The sequence below is a fragment of the Bidens hawaiensis genome, unplaced genomic scaffold (assembly GCF_021521415.1).
Source record: "Bidens hawaiensis isolate Kalapana, Puna unplaced genomic scaffold, B.hawaiensis_p1.1 tig00085261_1, whole genome shotgun sequence".
Taxonomy (NCBI): Eukaryota; Viridiplantae; Streptophyta; class Magnoliopsida; order Asterales; family Asteraceae; genus Bidens; species Bidens hawaiensis.
The window spans coordinates 27-16,078 of NW_027504143.1; the positions used below are offsets into that span (position 1 = coordinate 27).

Consider the following 16,052-nt stretch of genomic DNA (forward strand, 5'->3'; position numbering starts at 1 on the left):
CACTTTATCGCTTCCAAGTGGTTTGGAAGTTGTTTTGAGAAATGTTTTGTATGCTCCTAGTTTGACTAGGAACATTATTTCTGTGCACCTTCTTAGACAATGTAATTTTGACTTTAAATTTGTAAGATCAGAAATGCATGTATCATCTAATGGTATCTTTTATTTTAAAGCTATACCAAACAACGGTATTTATGAATTGGTTCATGATAATACCTTAAACAGCTCATTATATCAAACTTCTACTAAAAGACTCAAAAAGGATTTGAGTGATTCCTACATTTGGCATTGTCGCCTTGGACACATAAACAAGAATCGTATAAATACTCTCCAAAAGAAAGGTCTTTTGAAAACAAACGAGTTAGGTTCGTTTGATGAGTGTGAATCTTGTATTCAAGGCAAGATGACCAAAGAGCCTTTCAAAGGTACAAATGAAAGGGCTAAGGATTTGTTAGGTATCATACATACGGATGTATGCGGACCTTTCAAGCCAACTAGTAGGAATAGTGAAAGGTACTTCATTACCTTTACCGACGATTTTAGTCGATATGGGTATGTTTATCTAATGAAACACAAACATGAAGCCTTTGAAATGTTCAAAGAATTTCAAAATGAAGTACAAAATCAGCTCGACCGAACAATCAAGGTACTCCGCTCCGATAGAGGAGGCGAATACCTAAGTGATGCTTTTCAAAGTCATCTTAGAGATTGTGGAATTATTTCACAGCTCACTCCTCCTGGAACTCCTCAACATAACGGAGTATCCGAGAGGAGGAATCGAACACTGTTGGACATGGTTCGATCAATGATGGCACGAAGCTCACTACCGCCATCATTTTGGGGATATGCGCTACTCACAGCGGCTCGTATTTTGAATATGGCCCCGACCAAAAGGTGGATCGAATACCCTATGAAGTGTGGCATGGAAAGGTTCCATCCTTTTCATATTTAAGGGTATGGGGATGCATAGTTTATGTTAAACGTGACACCCAAATAAGCTTGAGGCTCGATCCATCAGGTGTATCTTCATAGGATACCCAAAGGATGATATAGGATATATATTCTATGATCCTAGTGAACAAAGAGTGTTTGTTTCACGCAAAGGATACTTCTTAGAAACTAGGTTCCTTATGGAAGGACCTAGTGAAAAGAGAGTGGAACTTGAAGAGGTTCAAGAATCACTGGATGATACACAGTTGGTCGATACTAGCTTTCAACACGAGGATGTTGAAGATGATCAAATGGTTGATCATACACACGTTGCTCGCAGATCTAGTAGGGTTAGTCAACCTCCCAAGAGATATGGATTTCTTGTGGATGATTGCTACTTGGTCGATTCGGATGAACCGATCTCCTACAAAGATGCTATGTCACAACCTGATTGTGACAAGTGGCTTGAAGCCATGAGCGCCGAGATGCAATCCATGCACGATAATCAAGTTTGGGAATTGGTTGATCGTCCACTTAACTCCAAACTGGTTGGATGTAAGTGGGTCTTCAAGAAGAAAACCGATATGCATGGAAATTTAGATACTTACAAAGCTCGACTTGTCGCAAAAGGTTTCACGCAAACTCAAGGGATTGATTATGATGAAACCTTCTCGCCGGTCGCGATGCTTAAGTCGATCAGGATATTGTTTGCCATTGCAGCTCATTTTGATTATGAGATATGGCAAATGGATGTCAAGACCGCTTTTCTAAATGGATATCTTGAGGAAGATGTCCATATGGTTCAGCCTGAAGGTTTTGTCGATCCATCTAATCCTGATAAAGTTTGTAAGTTAAAGAAATCAATCTACGGTTGAAACAAGCATCACGGATGTGGAATCATCGTTTTAATGAAGAAATCAAAGCGTTTGGTTTCGTCCAAAACGGTGATGAGGCGTGTGTATATAAATGGGCTAGTGGGAGTATAATCATGTTCCTTATTTTGTATGTCGATGATATACTTTTATTTGGAAATGATATACCAAGTATGGAAAACGTTAAAGCGTGGTTAAGTAGTCGTTTCTCAATTAAGGATCTTGGAGAAGCGACATATATCTTGGGAATAAAGGTCTATAGGGATAGACAAAGGAAATTGATCGGACTCAATCAAAGTGCGTACATTGATAAAATCCTGAAAAGGTTCAGGATGGAAAACTCTAAGAAAGGTTTGGTACCTATTCCTAGAGGAACCGTGTTGAGCTCATCCCAAAGTCCTAGCTCTAAGGAAGAGCAGGATAGGATGAAGCATGTTCCTTATGCTTCGGCAATAGGATCTATTATGTATGCAATGATGTGCACCAGACCGGACGTCTCGTATGCTTTAAGCATAACGAGTAGATACCAGCACAACCCAGGTGACAGTCATTGGATGGCTGTCAAGAATATATTAAAATATCTTAGAAGGACTAAGGATATGTTTTTAATATATGGGTCTGGTGAGGAGGAACTCGTCGTAAAGGGTTACGTGGATGCGAGTTTCCAAACTGACCGAGATGATTCTCGGTCACAGTCGGGATATGTCTTCATCTTAAATGGAGGCGCTGTCTCTTGGAAGAGTTCGAAGCAGGATGTTGTCGCGTTATCCACTACAGAATCTGAGTACATCGCCGCTTCAATGGCAGCCCAAGAGGCTGCATGGATGAAAAAGTTCATCATGGATCTAGGGATTATCTCTTCCATTCAGGAGCCCCTAGAGATATTCTGTGACAATGAGGGTGCTATTGCACAGATCAAGGAGCCTCGTGCTCATCAGAAAACGAGGCACATTGAGCGCAGATTCAACTACATAAGGGATGAAGTTGAAAAGAGAAAGATATGTATTCATAAAGTTCATACCGATCAAAATATTGCGGACCCACTCACGAAGCTCCTCGATAGGCCAAAGCATGAGGGTCATGTTTGTGCATTAGGACTTCGGTATTCTAGTGAGTGGATTTAATCTGTGTTTAGTGTTTGTATAAGAACGAATGTAATGGGTATCTCATGAATTAATTATGTTTTAATTATTCAATGAGTTATGTTCTATATTTGCATGTTTAATCCATGAATGACTTATGTTGTTCTAAACGTCCGTAGTCGATCATGCTTGTGGGAACAAGTATGAAGGTAAGACTGTTATGACCCGGATTGGTTGATATTCATGTGATGAATATAGGGCATAGGTTTGCCACCAAGGTTCATAGATATTTGTGGGATACAAATATTGGACATGATCCGCTCTCAAGGATCACTGCATGGAGTTAGTGCAACTGATCATAAGTAATCCTTGAGTAAAGGCGAGTATCATTGTGTCCTTTGACCTGAGATGCATATTGGATCTTGTTCCTCATCAAGTCTGATAACTTGACTCTCTTCTTTGTTTTTCGGTAACACGATGACGTAAAAGAAAGAGCTCAGATATCATACGAGATGTCAACAAGGATGTATGCAGTCAAGATGGGATTTGTTCCTCTTATGTGTTGAGAGTTTAGATGTCTAAGGCCTGTTAAGTTAAATCAATGAGAGAATGATCAATCTGTGTCTCTTCGATTTGACAGGACATCTAGCAACAAAGGGATGTAATGATAAGACTTACCTATATCATATCAAGTGTGGACTTGAAGGGGATGATGTTATTGAATGGCACTTAGTCAAACACACTAGGGGTGGTGACCTGTTTGTTAGGCGGTATTCACCATTAGCATTAACTTCCTATGAGTCTCGTGCAAGTGGGAGATTGTTGGAATACCGTATGCCCGAGACACATAATTAGGTTAATGTAGCTAGCCGTGTTTGATCCAAGTCGGGTCATACCCAATAACGAGTTAGACACACACCAATTATGTATTTGTTAAGATAAGATCTATAAGACAAATACAGAACACGACACATTCAGAAAATTGGGTTTCTGAATATTTACTTGAAAGTGTTAAATAAATTAATCGGTTAATTTATTTATTCAAATAATTATTATTGGAATGATTATTTAACTATGTATTCTTTTATAAAATGGTTTATAAAAGATGGGGTGTTTATATATTTTATAAAGTATAAAATAAATAAAAAAAAAAAAAAAAAAAAAAAAAAAAACATTATTGGGGCCGGTTTTAGGGTGGGCCCCACACCCCATATCTTGGTCAAAATCATTAACATGCAAGGATGGAGGTTGAGTGTTTTACTTGACATAATACCTAACACCATGCTTCCTTGGTTTTATATATCATGAAAAGATCAAGATCATTATTATTACAACACTTTCAAGTAACCAAACCAAGACACAACTTTCTTTTCTTTCTTTCTTTCTAGCTCACGGCCAAGAGAAAAGAAAGGGCTCGGGTTTCGGGTTTTTCGTGTTCAAGCTTCCTAGCATAGCTCGGTGTGTGTTGGAGGCTCGGGGTATATTCCGTTTGAGGGTTTTCCTTTGAAAGTCTAGCATTCACATCATCATCTTCTTCAACCATCTACTAAACTCTTAAAGGGTTAAGAATGTAAGTTTTACAAGCTTTGATAGTTTAGTTTTCCCGTATTACTTGATCCTTACTTCGGGTTTCTAATATATAGATTATTGGTAATCTAATAACATGGATAAACTAGGTTGTTCATGAATATATATTATATAGACTTGTAATATATACACATATAAACACATGGATACATATGTTTAGTTTGCAAATACCATGCTTCCGCCTTTAATGTGACTAGTTAAATGGTTAACTAAGTTTGTAAATTCCATAGAAACCCAACAATAGATACAGCAAATGATGAAACAAAAATAAAGTAAGGTAATACCATGACTAGACTCAAAAACTAATTGACAAAAACAATGCTCGAAAAATAAACTATAACTTAACAAGTTTTATCTATTAATTTTACATGTTAAAATACAACCACCAAACCAAGTAAAATTCTCACCAATAGCACAATTATTAGCAGGCCTGGAAAGGATGAGATGTATACAAATCATTCCTCTATCTCAAAGGATAGAGAGGTTGCTTTCAAGGAGACCCTCAGCTCCAAGAAAGCATATGTTGAAGTTTGGTGACCAGGATCGATAAACACAATAACGAAGTTTTAGATCATAAGCTCGATCTTGTAACTCTCATTAGCTCGAAATTACAATACATAAACTCTTCTCACTTAATGATATAACCCACAAGCTCGGGTATATATACTAGTTTAAACATGAAAACCTAATTAGACTAGAATACAAACTCCTTATCATACTCAAATACTAATTAGTAAAAACATATTTAAATAATAATTAATAAATAAATTCCTTGTTGTCCAAGTCATTTGCTCGACTTGTTCACCAAGTAATTTATTCCATGTAAATCAAGTCACGTGCTCAACTTGATAAACAAGACACGAACTCATCATAGGCTCGATGAGTCGGCCCAACCCGCCTCATTGACTCGAGGACGGAAATTAAGTCCAACAATCACCCCTCTAATTTCGGACTCGAAAGTTGGTGGATCTTTAACTCCAAGCATATCTCTTTTGCTTAGATTCTCTACTCCAAGTAGTTTTTCCCTTTCTTTAACTCCGGATGTCTCGACATAACTCGCCGGTTCACCATCTTGAGTTAAAAGTAATTCTGGGTCATCAAAAATGACTTCTCCTCCTCGATTGAAACAAACCTTTCTATCCAACATAAAATCATTAATTATCTTTGGAGAAATGGTGGTTCGAGTCAACCGTCTCAAGGTTGATGGACCCGGATCAGTTTGCATACCAGACAAAGAAAGAACCGTACCTTTAGCTTGGACTGCAACATTCTTTGCAACCTTACTCGGGCTACTCTAAATCAAATTTACTCGGTTTTTAGGATTCTTATCAACCCGGTCCCACCTTATTTTCTCATAAAAAATTACATCTCGAGAAACATGCATTTGGTTCTTAACCGAGTCATGCTTCTGGTATGCCTTTTTACCGGGTTCGGTACCGAGATTAACCATAGGGGTACTTCGGTCATCAAAATTTTTAACCGAAGTAATTGATAGCAAACACATCGATGTTTCAACCCGGATCGGTGTTTCAACCCGAAGCCTAACCTTGTACAACCGATTTCTTGATCTAATCGACTTCATAATCACCTTTCTCGATTTGTCAAGAACTAAAAGTTGGTCATCCTCCATAATCACCTTGCACCCATGTTCGGTTGCTTGTCCCAAACTTAAAATATTGCTCGTTAAGTTCGGGATAAAATAAACGTTTGAGATAATTCTCTCAACATCATCATCACAAATAATTGTAATGGAACCTTTTCCCTTGATGTCGACACACGAACTATCACCAAAACGCACCTGCCCAACAACAATTTCATCTAATTCAGAAAAATAAGATTTCATACCCGTCATATGATTACTCGCCCCGTTATCGAGGTACCAAAAACCATCCTCCATCGGTTCCGACTTGTACCGTTTAGGATGCACATTTTCGTCATTCAACATGACTTCTTTATTGATACTTATTTTCATCAAAACTTCCTTTGTTGTTGGTTCGTTTGATTCGGTTAAGTACGCTTCGGCTCGTTTTCCTCTTCTTTTCGGGCATGCCGAAGCATAGTGACCCATCTCGTCACAACGAAAACATTGAACCCCCGAATAATCCCTTTTCTTCCACGAATTACCTTCTTTGTTTCGGACACCTTTTGAGTTATCATGGGATTGCTCAGATTCTGCTTTGCCCTTCCCTTTAAACTTTCCAGTCTTAGCCCTATTGAACAGTAACTTCCCATTATTCTCGGGTTCGTCATCAACACTGTTCACACAATCTTCAAAAGCTTTAAGACGCCCAACTATTTCTTCAAACTTGAGTGTCTTGAGATCTACCATCTGCTCGATAGAAGCTACAATATTTATGAATCTTTTAGGCATGCCAGTTAAAAACTTTCTCACCAATCTTGTTTCATCTATGGCGGAACCAAGTGCTGCGAATTTAGTTACTAAACCGGATAATCTCCCGGAATAATCGTCTATAGACTCGGAATCCTTCATCTTTGTTCCTTCAAATTCGGTTATAAGGGTATGTAGACGTGCTTCTATAACCCTCTCCACTTCGACATACCGGGCTTTTATGGCATTCCAAATCTCTTTACCCGACTCGTATTGGGCTACTTGCATGATTTGATCTTCCGGTATGGATTGAAAGAAAAGAGCGATGGCGGCACCATTCTTCTTCTCGTCCGCATTTCCTGGCTCAATCACATCCCATATTCCGTGGTACCGGAACACCGCTTTGATCCGGACAGCCCACATGGTGTAATTCGTTTTGGTTAGCATCGGACATTGTAGAGAAATAGTGGTTTGATTACTAGGTTGGCTTGTCATGGTTCGTCTCCGACTGTAGGCTTGCCGAAATCTTGAATCGATCTTGAAACAGGATAAATAATGAATTGCAACCTTCTGAAAGTTTTATTGTTTGCGTTGGTTTTGCACAGGAACTGTAAGGCCCCGAACCCGGTAGCCCTACTTTAGCGTCGGATTTACTCATAAACACAGTCCTTCAAATCAGAGTTTATTAAAACTTTTCGCGGAATATAAAACATCAATCATTTGTTACAAAACATTAAATCTTTTCTTTGATACCATAACACAAAACTTTATATTCAAAACATCTTTACTTCTTTCTTCAGATGCCAGCCGTTCAATCCATGCCATGCGTCATCCTCTTGCTAGCTCTGTAATCGGCTCACCTGTGTGCATACTAAAAGTCAGCTACGCTGAGTGAGTTCTAGTTAATCAGGTATCATACAATTTATTCCCATATATTACTTCCCGTATCCGAAGACACATATTACTACCTTAACCTTGTATAAATATCCATAGGAGGATCGTCACGTAATATTTATTAAAAGAACCATTACCATTACCCTACCATATATAATTTCCATAGGAGGAACACTATACTATCCATAGAAGGAACACTTTACTATCCATAAAAGGAACACTATACCTTCCATAAAAGGAACACTATACTTTATTATTTAATATCCATGTAAGGAGCTAGTCACTTCCCTTGACGATACGTGCAATATCCGAAGATCGTTCACATACCGTCAAGCAATCAATCGTATCGATCACATATACCATACACGGCATACACATAAAATTATGTCCTTTCGTTCATACTTTCTTACTTTCTTTAGTATTATCTTACTTTCATATCTTACGTTATAAAGAGCATTACGCCCTACATTCCTCGAGTATTACTAGGGCTCGGTACCCTCTTCGTAACCATACAACCATACGTTATCATTTCTTTCTTCTATTATCTCTATCATGTTCATACACATAAACATACATAACATACTTACCTTATTCTTAGCGCTGCAACCTGACAGTACGTGCAATATCCGAAGATCGTTCACGTACCATCAAGCAATCATTCATATATTTCACATTATCCATATAAGGCATACACTTATCTCTTAGGATAAGTGTATTAACAAACATATTGAGTATGCACACAGCCCCGAAAACGTAACACATAAATGGGGCTAGAAACTCACCTGAATTCTGCTTCTTTTTCTGATAGCTGTAAATCCCTTCTCTATCTGAGCTCGGCTGACTGTACAAGTTACACGTATCAATACTCGCCTGATCTAATCTGGTGGCCTAGTAGTAGCTTACTTAACTTATCGCTTTTTAATTTATTTTCTAATCAAACTTAGCTTTAGGCGAAGTTAATCCTCGGGCGAACTTAGCTCTAGGCGAAGTTAACCTTAGGCGAACTTGGCTTCAGGCGAAGTTGTCATCAGGCGAACTTGGCTTCACAGCGAAGTTCATCGCGTTGAAGGCGAAGTTGCCCAGATGAAGGCGAAGTTGCCCAGACGGCCGCTGTTCGGTTTCTTTCAGCATTTTGAGCGATTTTAACACCCTTGCTATGGTTCAATATCACCCACTACGCTTCCCGACCATTTTTGGTCGCTTATACACTAAAAAGCTTGGATCTTTAAACCTCAAAGATCAAGAATCATACCTTTTTGAGCTTGTTTGGATCTCGTTTAACTTGTTAACACATCTAATCGCTCTCTCTCGGACCTGCCCGATTCTTCCCTTGGCTCAGCCGGTTCCGGCGAAGTTAGTGGGTATGTGTGTGTTAGGGAGTTTGGTGAAATATGAAAGATATTTTGGGGTTTATGGGATATTTATATCCCTGAAATCCCATGGACCTAAGGCCCATTCTTATTTAACCCATCTCTATGAATCCGAATCCATAACCAACATCCATTACCCGACACTAGCCCGACCCATACCAACTCCTATTCTTTTATTTATTTCCTGATAACCCGAGTAAACTTTCCCTCTATTATTAAGTAATATAATTAATATTATCTTGAAATTTCGGGATGTTACAAGTCTTCCCTCCTTAAAGAGGTTTCGTCCCCGAAACCTAACTTATTCCCTATAAAAGGAAAACTTCTTATATTTACACGCTTTATTGAATCGCCTTCGTTTTCTGAGTTACCCTTCTTACTTCCGACTTTGCAGTTATCGAATGGTGGTCATGTGTTTTAGCTATTTAAGGTAGCTTGTCCATGAGACCCTCGATGTACCACAACTCATCTCATACCTCCAAGGGCTTCGATTAGTACTTTCAACACTATTGTCTAAAACAACATTTCATCATAACATAATAATCATTCATAACCTACTCAATATTCTCCAGCTCCCACAAATTCTCCAGCTCCAGGTAATAACAGTGCGACCCCCAGTTCCCAAATATTCTCCAGCTCCAGCCATCAGTATTCTTAAAGGGACAACACAAACATCATCACTCAAGGAACTATTTAGTACAAGGATAGCAAGGCTAACAGGTAATAACAGTGGCCAGCTGTGACTAGCTGATCACGTTGCTTTCCGTGTCCTATTCGCTTCCCGTTATGAGTCTATTTGTGCTGGTTCTACTTAAGCAGTTAGTCAAATCAAACAATCAATTACTTCTATCCTTATCGTTCACGTATCTTTTCTTTCTCATTAACATATATCATTTAATCATACACCTTACCTTTACTGATTTTTGCTTGAGCGACACATGGCATTCTTGAACTGGCATCTTCTTTCTTTTCTTAATTAAATCCCATTCTCTGTTCGAGTCTAAGCATGTAGGATGCTTAAATCTCTCGAACTTATGCTCTGATACCAACTTGTAAGGCCCCGAACCCGGTAGCCCTACTTTAGCGTCGGATTTACTCATAAACACAATCCTTCAAATCAGAGTTTATTAAAACTTTTCGCGGAATATAAAACATCAATCATTTGTTACAAAACATTAAATCTTTTCTTTGATACCATAACACAAAACTTTATATTCAAAACATCTTTACTTCTTTCTTCAGATGCCAGGCGTTCAATCCATGCCATGCGTCATCCTCTTGCAAGCTCTGTAATCGGCTCACCTGCGTGCATACTAAAAGTCAGCTACGCTGAGTGAGTTCAAGTTAATCAGGTATCATACAATTTATTCCCATATATTACTTCCCGTATCCGAAGACACATATTACTACCTTAACCTTGTATAAATATCCATAGGAGGATCGTCACGTAATATTTATTAAAAGAACCATTACCATTACCCTACCATATATAATTTCCATAGGAGGAACACTATACTATCCATAGAAGGAACACTTTACTATCCATAAAAGGAACACTATACCTTCCATAAAAGGAACACTATACCTTCCATAAAAGGAACACTATACTTTATTATTTAATATCCATGTAAGGAGCTAGTCACTTCCCTTGACGATACGTGCAATATCCGAAGATCGTTCACATACCGTCAAGCAATCAATCGTATCGATCACATATACCATACACGGCATACACATAAAATTATGTCCTTTCGTTCATACTTTCTTACTTTCTTTAGTATTATCTTACTTTCATATCTTACGTTATAAAGAGCATTACGCCCTACATTCCTCGAGTATTACTAGGGCTCGGTACCCTCTTCGTAACCATACAACCATACGTTATCATTTCTTTCTTCTATTATCTCTATCATGTTCATACACATAAACATACATAACATACTTACCTTATTCTTAGCGCTGCAACCTGACAGTACGTGCAATATCCGAAGATCGTTCACGTACCATCAAGCAATCATTCATATATTTCACATTATCCATATAAGGCATACACTTATCTCTTAGGATAAGTGTATTAACAAACATATTGAGTATGCACACAGCCCCGAAAACGTAACACATAAATGGGGCTAGAAACTCACCTGAATTCTGCTTCTTTTTCTGATAGCTGTAAATCCCTTCTCTATCTGAGCTCGGCTGACTGTACAAGTTACACGTATCAATACTCGCCTGATCTAATCTGGTGGCCTAGTAGTAGCTTACTTAACTTATCGCTTTTTAATTTATTTTCTAATCAAACTTAGTTTTAGGCGAAGTTAACCCTCGGGCGAACTTAGCTCTAGGCGAAGTTAACCTTAGGCGAACTTGGCTTCAGGCGAAGTTGTCATCAGGCGAACTTGGCTTCACAGCGAAGTTCATCGCGTTGAAGGCGAAGTTGCCCAGATGAAGGCGAAGTTGCCCAGACGGCCGCTGTTCGGTTTCTTTCAGCATTTTGAGCGATTTTAACACCCTTGCTATGGTTCAATATCACCCACTACGCTTCCCGACCATTTTTTGTCGCTTATACACTAAAAAGCTTGGATCTTTAAACCTCAAAGATCAAGAATCATACCTTTTTGAGCTTGTTTGGATCTCGTTTAACTTGTTAACACATCTAATCGCTCTCTCTCGGACCTGCCCGATTCTTCCCTTGGCTCAGCCGGTTCCGGCGAAGTTAGTGGGTATGTGTGTGTTAGGGAGTTTGGTGAAATATGAAAGATATTTTGGGGTTTATGGGATATTTATATCCCTGAAATCCCATGGACCTAAGGCCCATTCTTATTTAACCCATCTCTATGAATCCGAATCCATAACCAACGTCCATTACCCGACACTAGCCCGACCCATACCAACTCCTATTCTTTTATTTGTTTCCTGATAACCCGAGTAAACTTTCCCTCTATTATTAAGTAATATAATTAATATTATCTTGAAATTTCGGGATGTTACAGGAACAAAGAAAACTCCACTTAGTTGTTGTAAACAATTTTTCCAACAAGGTTGAAAAAGATGCAATCTCCACCAATTAATTTGTTGAAACGAAAATAACTTGCGTTGAACAAAACTCAATTAAATGTTCAAACGGCAAAAGAATTGTGTCAGGTCTTCAAACGGCAAAAGAAATAATTGTTCAACGAAACAATTAATCAATTGAAGAAAATAACCCGTCAGATGGTCTTCGGATGAAACAACAAAACAGGAATAGATCCTCCTCGTTATCGATCACGTCTTTGATCGATAAACTCTAAGAGCATGACAGCGCTCTGATACCAATTGAAGTTTGGTGACCAGGATCGATAAACACAATAACGAAGTTTTAGATCATAAGCTCGATCTTATAACTCTCATTAGCTCGAAATTACAATACATAAACTCTTCTCACTTAATGATATAACCCACAAGCTCGGGTATATATACTAGTTTAAACATGAAAACCTAATTAGACTAGAATACAAACTCCTTATCATACTCAAATACTAATTAGTAAAAACATATTTAAATAATAATTAATAAATAAATTCCTTGTTGTCCAAGTCATTTGCTCGACTTGTTCACCAAGTAATTTATTCCATGTAAATCAAATCACGTGCTCAACTTGATAAACAAGACACAAACTCATCATAGGCTCGATGAGTCGGCCCAACCCGCCTCATTGACTCGAGGACGGAAATTAAGTCCAACAATCCAAATGAACCCTAACTCGGTTGCATCTCACACCACCACAATCTATAATGTCTAACCATGACATGTTTATATAGGACTAACCTAACTTGCTATCAAAGACATTACCTATTATAATTACAATACAATTAGGAAACATACTATAATTATGAAACATAACCAACTATGACCGACTTGTCATTATTGGCCCCTCAAGTTTACCGACTTGTGACTTGAGTCCGAAATTACTTCCAACAATCACCCCCTAATTTTTGACTCGAAATAGGTGAATCTTCAACTTCGAGCATGTCTCTTTTGCCCTGTTTGATTTGACCCATAAACTTGACCTTCTCGGTTTTCGCAACCATCTTGGCCTTTTTCATCTCGGTTTTGACTTCACGGAACTCCTCTTGATCCATGACTGTGTTCTTTCGGCTCTCCCGAACTCGACTAACTCTGTGACCTTGTCCCCGACCATTCACTCGGTCATATGAACTCGCATAACCACTCCTTTGGCTGCAATCCCGGTCATCTAATCGAGCGAACAACAATTTTCTTTGATCTTCTTTTGTTCCCGAACCAAAATACGAGCACATCGTTTAAATCAACACCTTGGTCAAAACATAACTCATTTAACCAGTAAAAAAACAAACCTTGAATTGAACCCGCTTGTCCAACCCAAATAAAACTAGCCAATGGTGATTAAACAAACTTGTTAAACCAAAAGAAAAATAACAAACAACTTGCCTTTTTTTCCTTTGAAGTGCTCGTCACCAAAATCAAAATCAAACTACCCTGTTGACTTTTTAACCTAACTACCGATCAAACTTGCTTTGTCCTCTTTTATACTACAAATTTCGATGTAGCCAAAATACATGCAAAGAATGACCCCTTCGATTAATCACAAAACCCAAGAACCACGTGAACAAAAAACCCGAACCACAACTTTGGAACGAAGAAGAGAAACTGTGAATAATGACGGAAACGTGTTCTTGATCACCGACTCAATCGAACCCTCCTTATTAGTTATTAATCACGATTTTGATCGATCCGAACGTGCTCTTCAATAATCAGCAACTTCTGATCACAGATTTAGTTCCAACTCGGCACCGTAAGAGCCTACTCGCTGTTTACGTCTTTATTCCGATTACCAAATCTCAGCCACTCGCTGACCCTTGTCTCGATCGCCTATCGATTATTGATTTCTTGAACTTGGTTCTGATACCAATTCAAGTCCCGGATCGATAATCAAACACCAACTAAACAAATAACTCTCGTTTTTATTAATCAGAAAATCTAACACAAAAACTGATTACAACTCTCAAACCCTAACTCGGTTTGACTCTTGATGAACCCTAACTCGGTTACATCTTACACCACCCCAATCTATAATGTCTAACCATGACATGTTTATGTAGGACTAACATAACTTGCTATTAAAGACATTACCTATTATAATTACAATACAATTAGGAAACATACTATAATTATGAAACATAACCAACTATGACCGACTTGTCATTATTGGCCCCTCAAGTTTACCGACTTGTGACTTGAGTCCGAAATTACTTCCAACATATGTATGAGACCGGATAATTTTACATGTTAAAATAAATTGTTAAAATCCACATACCCACACCAAGTAAATTACTTCCAACATATGTATGAGACCGGATAATTTTACACGTTAAAATAAATTGTTAAAATCCACGTACCCACACCAAGTAGAGGTGTACAAAACCGTTTTTTAACCCACACCGAACCGGTTTTGTCAACTGCTGGTCAAAAGCGGTTTGACTCAAGCCGGTTCAGTTTATAAACCGGTTTAGAAGCAAGATAGGTTGACCTGGTCACGTCGGTTCGGTCCGGTTTATAAACCGGTTTTCCTCAAACCAGTTCGGTTTTAAAACCAATTTGATAGAATTTAAGGGGGACTGGTCTTGAAACTGACGGTTTGTGTCGGTTTGAAAACCGGTTTAGGTGAAACCGTTTTTTTTTACACCTCTTATGTCACCAAGCCATTCTGTTTCTTAAAATTAAAAAAAAAAGGTTTTGCAAGGCTGGCCCATTATAAAATTTCGGCCTCTAGCCCAAAAAGATACGTCCATGGGCTCCGATACACGTCTATTTTACGCTATAAACTGAGTTAGGGTTTACATTCTCCCCTAGCCGAGTTACTCCATCCTAACTAAGTTCGTCCCGCCGTCCATCACCGGTGTTTCCTTCAGGTAAGCTAATTAATTCGTCACCGTACATTACACATTCACGCATTAAACAATTTATTCAAAACACATCTGGATTTTTCAGGTTAAAATGACTACCAGACTGAGGAAGAACCGCAAGAAGCGAGGCCACGTCAGCGCCGGACACGGCCGTATCGGAAAGCACAGGAAGCATCCCGGAGGCCGTGGTAACGCCGGAGGAATGCACCACCACCGTATCCTCTTCGACAAGTACCATCCAGGTTACTTCGGTAAAGTCGGTATGAGGTACTTTCACAAGCTCAGAAACAAATTCTATTGCCCTATAGTCAACGTTGATAAGCTCTGGTCAATGGTCCCTCAAGAGGCCAAAGACAAGGCGTCTGGTGAGAACGTGCCGGTTGTTGACGTCACGCAGCTTGGGTACTTTAAGGTGCTTGGTAAGGGTGCGGTTAATTTGACGCAGCCGATTGTGGTTAAGACGAAGCTTATTTCGAAGACGGCTGAGAAGAAGATTAAGGAGGCTGGTGGTGCTGTTGTGCTTACTGCCTAGGGTTTTGTTTTTTTTTTACTTTTTTACTTTTTTTAGTTTATACTTCATTTCAGTTTTAGGATGTCATGGTTTTGTGAACATCTATATTGCTTTTGTTTGTGACTTTTGCTTTTGAACAATATTGACCAGTTTTGAAATGGTTATCTTTTTGTTATTGAGTTTTGAGTTGTTTTCATGTTTTGATCGTTGTTCTTCATAGGAGATAGGAGTGTGTTTAGTGCGGTTTTCGGCTAATATCAAACCGAACATCAAAACTTCAGTTTTTGGAGTTTTAAAAACCATTCGCTTTCGGTTTTTTATTTTCGTTTTGGTTTCGGTTTTTCGATTTCTGCCATTTGATCTGTGAAATTTTAGACTGAAAAAAAGTTTGCAAAGAATAATGAATTTAGGTATAAATAATTTTGTTAATGGTAAAATAAAAGAACATTATAAATTTGGCCAAAAATATTTGAGTTATACTGTTTATTAAATTTATATAAATTACTTAATATAAAGTATAAAAAAACAAAAATTTAGGAATTTGGTTCGATTATGTTTT

At 38.4% G+C, this 16,052-nt stretch overlaps 1 pseudogene; it reads left to right on the top strand.

The window, feature by feature from the left end:
* Positions 1-15,038: 15,038 nt before the first annotated feature.
* Positions 15,039-15,672, top strand: LOC143607692 (large ribosomal subunit protein uL15x pseudogene; annotated as a pseudogene).
* Positions 15,673-16,052: the final 380 nt, after the last annotated feature.